At 46.5% G+C, this 7,482-nt stretch overlaps 1 non-coding gene across 1 annotated transcript; it reads right to left on the bottom strand.

The window, feature by feature from the left end:
• Nucleotides 1–6,899: 6,899 nt before the first annotated feature.
• Nucleotides 6,900–6,973, bottom strand: trnan-guu (transfer RNA asparagine (anticodon GUU)). Its single transcript has one exon. It is a non-coding gene; the product is annotated as a tRNA-Asn (tRNA).
• Nucleotides 6,974–7,482: the final 509 nt, after the last annotated feature.

Raw genomic sequence — 7,482 nt, 5'->3', positions numbered from 1 at the left:
TATGCATCATGCTTCACTGTGAGCAGCGAATGCAGTAGACTAGGTTGTGGCAAATGTGCAGGTAAAGTGCTGCTTGACCTGGCAGGTATGTTCGAGCCCTTGGATATTCAGGATGGAGCAGGTAAATGGGCAGGTGTTACACATTCGGCGGTTGAAGTCGAAAGTGCCTTGGCACTATGGGAGGTGGGTGTGGGGTGTTGCGAGTGAAGGAAGAGTGGACCTGAGGTGTGAGCCCTGCCCATTTACCTCCTCTTACATATAAATCCGGGAAGTTGGAAGAACTTTCCAAAGAATGATTCAGTACCACGTGACTCACGAACTAATTTGTATTCATGTTCGGGGGCCAGCATCATTATTGTGTCACGGCAGCTGCAGGCCATCACCGTGGGCTCGCTCTATGACGTCACGGTACGGCTGGAAGCCCCGGGACAGTTTATCAAAGAAACCTCCCGGTGGGTCAGGGCAGCCCTGCATCGGGAAGCACTGGGATGGCCAACCACTACCAGTTAACATGGGGAACACATCTCCACATTCCGCAGCCTCGATGCAAACTTCCCGTCCTTCCACTTAAAGTTCAAGAGCCCTCAAACCGAAATTCTCCAGGTAAGTTTGGAAGAATTTTTTCCAGGTGTTCGCAAAGTATATCTATGAGTATTTTGTTAAAGTTTGAATTTTGCGAGTGTTGAAATTTTGTGCTTTTGAGCGAAATCAAAACAGAATGTGGGAATTTAGACAGAGTTTATATTTGCTTGTCGGCGATATGTCTGCGGGTGCGTGATGGGAGCATCACCCAGGAGGGAAACCATCTCTCCTATTCACTCAATGTCCTCTTTAGCAGCTTTCCCGTATAACGGCGCACTGTTTTACACCTCGCCTTCTCATCTGCTTCCCAAAACACTTCGACATAAATATTTCACATTGATACACAGTTGAGATGACACCCTCGTGGAGGTCTGCGTGGAATTCTCCTGTTCTCTGTTGAGGAGGGCAATGCTTGTCACTGGTCACTCAGGTGTCAGAGAAAAGTTTAGAAACAAAACGGCTTAATATTTTGCCTGTAGAGAGGGGCCGGTTCCTGGAGACGGGACAAAGGACAGCAGGGAGACAGAATGAGAAGCAGCTGTTCTGGAAATTCTTTGCCTGACCCCACGAAAAACAGAAAACTTCGCAACTGGAGGGATAACAGCAAACAGACCGCCCCGGGGCGGGCTTGAAACATCAACCTATAAATTAACAGCCGAACGCGCTGACCAATCGCGCCACAGAGACAAGGAGCCACGCCCCCTTCCCGATCGCTTAGGGGAGGCTATGAGTGAATTCATAATTCAGTTTGTCCCGCCGAGAATTACAATTGTCGTCTATCAGTTTTACTTTTCCATAATAAAGCCTGGGACATTCATTGTGGAGACACCGAGGACAGCCTGCAGACACATCCATGTCACGAGGAACTAGCTTTCTTAATCCGGGGCCGTCGCCCTTCGAGCCTTTCAGTGTTTTGCCTGTTCCCGAGTTCTCTCATTGGCTCGGAGGCGAGAAGGGGTTTGAATTCCTGATGTGCAGGAACGACAATTCTTTCAATGTCTCAGATCAGTTCATGTCCCGAGAACATCAGAGTCAATCTCCCGGCCTCTTCAACAAGGGGACGGTGTCTGCACTGTCTCTGCTCAGTGGGACAGTTCATCTTTCATTCTCCTCTAAATCCGCTTCCCAAAGAGTTTCTAAAGATTCACAAAGCTGGAGACTGGGATTTCTGTTTTGCTTCATGAACATTTTTCCATTTCCCAACTGAGAATATTTTGCCAAAATCTCTTCCCAATTGTACGCCTTGCGTCATGTCCAGGGATGAGGAATTTCCATTTTGGGGAGACATTCCCAAGGTTGGGAATGTTCGCTTTGAGCAAAGAAGGTTAACTGGAGATTTCCTGGGGCTGTTGGTAATGATGGGAGAAGAAGCGATGGGAATGGGCAGATTAATGATCAGGAGAATCAATTGCCACTGACCAGAGTCAGTTACCAGAGGACAGGGATTGAAGATCTTGATTGAAAAGCAGCACTTGTGCCGAATAAACACAGAGAATACTGCAGAAAGCCAACAGGTCGAGCAGCATCTGTGGAAAGGTGAACAGAGCTGAGGTTGTGAGGCTGGTACGTTGTTTGTTCAGAACCCGAGTTTCCTGCATGGCAATCAATTCCCAGACATGAGAAAACGGGACTTTATTGAGATCGGGTTTTGTGAAGTTTGAGCGATAATGTAACCAACAGGAAGTCATTTAAATTCGCCAGCGAAGACAGCATAGTCAGCAGGTTACCACCTTGAGCGGGGGAGCCCCAAAGGATCTCTACGCCAACACCTTAAGTGTTCGGCCACAACTACACGCCCAAAGTTGTGGTCTAAAATTTCTCATGGAATGGTTCTAAAAGGAAAGGTGAGTACTGGGCTTGTCCTGTCCGCGCCATAGCCCCAACGTATCCTGTTCCCCTGGATTTGATCAGGACAGAGGAGGCTGATGGGAGATCGAAGTGAACTACACACATTGATGAGGGATAGAGCGGGTGGGAAGGATCCATTTCCATGCGTAGAGAGATTAATAATCAGGGTCGAAAATAAGGAGCCACTTCAAGACATTTGGGGTCATTCAGCAAAGCTAATGTAGAACTGTTCACAGAAAATTGTGATGAAAGTCTCTCGAGTTATTTTGATGAGAGGTGTTGATGATGCTAATACAATCGGTAGGATGAACCTAGATTGGTAAATGCATTTGGTGACAGTTATGTTCTCGCCCTGTGAGCGAAACCTGGATCTGAAGGAATAAAAGGGACATTAACAACATCGATCTGAAATTGGATACGTGACAAGAAACAGAGCCATCATTAACAGTTGGCTTTTGAACTGGAGAAGGTTTCTCGTGAAATTAGCTTGAGGCTTGAGGTATGCAAGGTCAAGATAATTTAGGAAAAACACGGAAACGCTATCCTCATTAGCAGACAGTGAAAGGATTACAAGACGCAACCTAAACATTTTCGAAAAGTGATACAGGGGACTGGGAAGATAAGTATTATAAACTGTGGAATAACAAAGTTCTTGAGCACAACACTTACATTCAAAGACCGAAAACATCCAGGTCCTGATTAATCAGATTGCATTGTGGTGCTTTTCTGCAAAACATCCACTTGCAATGTCCTACAAAAGAGTGACAAAACCCTTCCCTCTCAGCCCAGGATAGAAAATCCGAAGGGATGAACGTTTGCTGATTTTCCGAAGATTTACAAAGCTAAGACTGGGTTTTGGTGATTGTTTCCTTTCCACTCCCAGGAGCCGCAGTGGTTGGGGCGGTGAGTTGGGGAAAGTAAAATGTGCCCGTGAGCAGCGTGTGGGGCTATTTCAGCTTCCCCTCATCTGACAGCGCTGTGACTTGACTCCGATGTTCTCGGGGACACTTCCTGACGCGAAACAGTGAAAAGATTCCCATTCCCTCAGATCGGGAATTCAAACCGTATGCCGGCTTCAGGACAATGAGAAAGATTAATTGGGGTGTGTGAAGAAGCTGTGAGCTGCATTTCAAACAGGCAGGTGGAGTCAGATGCGTCATCCATTGCGCCGCGGCCCTGTGCGAATCTAACGCCAGCATGCTGCAGAGTTCTGACGTTAACACGGACATGCGCAGCAATGGGAACATTCACAAGGTGAACAACCAAAGATAATCCCCGTCACTGATTCCCTTCCACAGGCCCAACTTTGTGAAGCAGTATCTTTCACTGGCAAAGGAAACACCCTTGTCCACAGGTGCCTGCTTCATTTCGATCACGATTTCAAGCCTCTCACTGTTGTCGTCTCATTTCCAAACACTTTGCTCATAGCCTCAAATGAAGCTCTGCGGGTATCTGCTTGTTCCACCCGAACAGGCAGTGGGTTGCAGATTCCCACCAGTCCCAATGTGAGTGAAATATTTTTCCCCCTCCACTGATTTGAATCTTAAAGAAGAAGCCGGGGAGCAAGCTCCCTTTCTTTTCGACGACATTTCTCATTTTGCAGTCGGCAGGATTCACACTTGCGTGGGGAAACCGCAATGGATTTCAAGTCCATCGCAGTCGGCCCACGAATACAGAACCACACTGACAGCTTCACTTCCCAGGTCTGTCTGCCTGTGGAGCTGAGAAAGGGTGAATCATCGCAGAGTTTGTTTGAATCCAATCACTTCACAGTGATTCGAAAGGGTTAAATATCTGCACATGGCGAGTCGAGGTGTTTCATCCCAAAAGGTGAAATTAACTTTCTGTTAAAAACAAAACGAGAAATTGCAGGAGGAACTCAGCAGGTCAGGCAACATCTGTGGAAAGAGAATCAGAGACAACATTTCAGAATTCCGTTTTCTCCAGCAGTTTCTCTTTTTGTCTCGGACTCTCAGCATCCGCAGTCCTTTACGTTAGAGATTAAATAAATTTTGAAACCCTTTTGTGCTCCCTCAGTGGAGAAGATTTCCGTTTGGGGAACATTTTCCTGATCCCATTAAAAACAAATAACTGCGCTGGAAGGAGAGCAATAAACACGCCGCCCCTGGGTGGGCTCGAACCACCAACCTCTCAGTTAACAGCCGAACGCGCTGACCAATTGCGCCACAAAGACAGGCGGCAGCCGTGGCTGCATCATCGCTTAGGGGAGGCTATTAGCGAATTCATAATTCATCCTGTTCCGCCTAGAATTACAATTGTCGTCTATCAATTTTGGTTTTCCAGAATAAGGCCTGGGACATTCATTGTGGAGATACCGGGGACAGTCTTCAGACACATCCATGTCACGAGGAACTAGCTTTCTAACTCCGGGGCCGTCGCCCTTCGAGCCGTTCCGTGTTTTGCCTGTTCCCGAGTTCTCTCATTGGCTCGGAGACGAGAAGGGGTTTGAATTCCTGATGTGCAGGAACGACAATTCTTTCAATGTCTCAGATCAGTTCATGTCCCGAGAACATCAGAGTCAATCTCCCGGCCTCTTCAACAAGGGGACGGTGTCTGCACTGTCTCTGCTCAGTGGGACAGTTCATCTTTCATTCTCCTCTGAATCCGCTTCCCAAAGAGTTTCTAAAGATTCACAGAGCTGGAGACTGGGATTTCTGTTTTGCTTCATGAACATTTTTCCATTTCCGAACTGAAAATATTTTGCCAAAATCTCTTCCCAATTGAACGCATTGCGTCATGTCCAGGGATGAGGAATTTCCATTTTGGGGAGACATTCCCAAGGTTGGGAATGTTCGCTTTGGAGCAAAGAAGTTTAACTGGAGATTTCCTGGGGCTGTTGGTAATGATGGGAGAATAAGCGGTGGGAATGGGCAGATTAATGATCAGAAGAATCAATTGCCACTGACCAGAGTCAGTTACCAGAGGACAGGGATTGAAGTTCTTGAATGAAAAGCTGCACTTGTGCCTAATAAACACAGAGAATACTGCAGAAAGCCAACAGGTCGAGCAGCATCTGTGGAAAGGTGAACAGAGCTGAGGTTGTGAGGCTGGAACGTTGTTTGTTCAGAACCCGAGTTTCCTGCATGGCAATCAATTCCCAGACATGAGAAAACGGGACTTTATTGAGACGGGTTTTGTGAAGTTTGAGCGATAATGCAACCAACAGGAAGTCATTTAAAATCGCCAGCGAAGAAAGCATAGTCAGCAGGTTACCACCCTGGGCGGGGGAGCCCCAAAGGATCTCTACGCCAACACCTTAAGTGTTCGGCCACAACGACACGCCCAAAGTTGTGGTTAAACTTTCTCATGGAATGGTTCTAACAGGAAAGGTGTGTATTGGGCTTGTCCTGTCCGCGCCATAGCCCCAACGTATCCTGTTCCCCTGGAATATGATCAGGACAGAGGAGGCTGATGGGAGATCGAACTGAACTACACACATTGATGAGGGATAGAGCGGGTGGGAAGGATCCAATCCCATGCGTCGAGAGATTAATAATCAGGGCCGAAAATAAGGAGCCATCTCAAGACATTTGGGGTTTAAAGAGCAAAGCTAATGTAGAACTGATCACAGAAAATTGTGATGAAAGTCTCTCGAGTTATTTTGGTGAGATTTGTTGATGATGCTAATACAATCGGTAGGATGAACCTAGATTGGTAAATGTATTTGGTGACAGTTCTGTTCTAGCCCTATGAGCGAAACCTGGATCTGAAGGAATAAAATGGACATTAACAACATCGATCTGAAATTGGATACGTGACAAGAAACAGAGCCATCATTAACAGTTGGCTTTTGAACTGGAAAAGTTTTCTCGTGAAATTAGCTTGAGGCTTGAGGTATGCAAGGTCAAGATAATTTAGGTAAAACACGGAAACGCTATCCTCATTAGCAGACAGTGAAAGGATTACAATATGCAAATTAAACATTTTCTACAAGTGATACAGGGGACTGGGAAGATAAGTATTATAAACTGTGAACAACAAAGTTCTTGACCACCATACTGACAGCTTCACTTCCCAGGTCTGTCTGCCTGTGGAGCTGAGAAAGAGTGAATCATCGCAGAGTTTGTTTGAATCCAATCACTTCCCAGTCATTCGAAAGGGTTAAATATCTGCACATGGCGAGTCGAGGTGTTTCATCCCAAAAGGTGAAATGAACTTTCCGATAAAAACAAAACGAGAAATTGCAGGAGGAACTCAGCAGGTCAGGCAACATCTGTGGAAAGAGAATCAGAGACAACATTTCAAAATTCTGTTTTCTCGGACTGGTACTGTCAAACCTGCCGAGTTTCTCTTTTTGTCTCGGCTTCTCAGCATCCGCAGTCCCTTACGTTAGACATTAATTCAATTCAGAAACTCATTTGTGGAGAAGATTTCCGTTTGGGGAACATTTTCCTGACCCCATTAAAAGCGTTCAGCTTCGAAGCCAAGGACGAAAAGCGAATACACCGCGCCCCTGGGTGGTCTCGAACCACCAACCTTTCGGTTAACAGCCGAACGCGCTGACCAATTGCGCCACAGAGACAGGGGTTAATGGGAGCTGCACCATCGCTTAAAGGAGGCTATTAGTGAATTCAAAATTCAGACTCCCCGCCTAGAATTACAATTGTTGTCTCCCGCGCAGTCTTGCGAGAGATCCCGGCTTTCTTAACTTGACTTGTGCAAAAATGCCCGATTAAACTTCTTAAAAAGAACCTCCGTGAAACGAGGCTGGTCTCCCTGGAGTACGAATGGGACGGGAAGTGAAATGATTGGAGATAGCATTGAACAGGTTGACGTGTTTACTTCCCTAATTTTCTTATCCCTCTGCCAATTGGCACGTGGCTTGGGCAGTAATGTTATTACACACACTGGAGCAGTGGGATTTGAACCTGAGCCTCAGGGCTCTATGGGAGACTACAGCTGCACCACAAAAAACTCTAGTAAATAGGTCCACATTCTGTTGAATGAGAGGAAACAGCTTCCTCCTCAACATGAGGCACGACCACTGTCCCCTCCGTGCCCATTACAATAAATTGAGCCGCCCCCTGTTGA

Source organism: Chiloscyllium plagiosum, unplaced genomic scaffold (assembly GCF_037043375.1).
Source record: "Chiloscyllium plagiosum isolate Xiang-an unplaced genomic scaffold, Cpla_swu_hap1 HiC_scaffold_27, whole genome shotgun sequence".
In the NCBI taxonomy this organism is placed as follows: domain Eukaryota; kingdom Metazoa; phylum Chordata; class Chondrichthyes; order Orectolobiformes; family Hemiscylliidae; genus Chiloscyllium; species Chiloscyllium plagiosum.
This window is presented reverse-complemented; position numbering and strand designations above follow the sequence as displayed.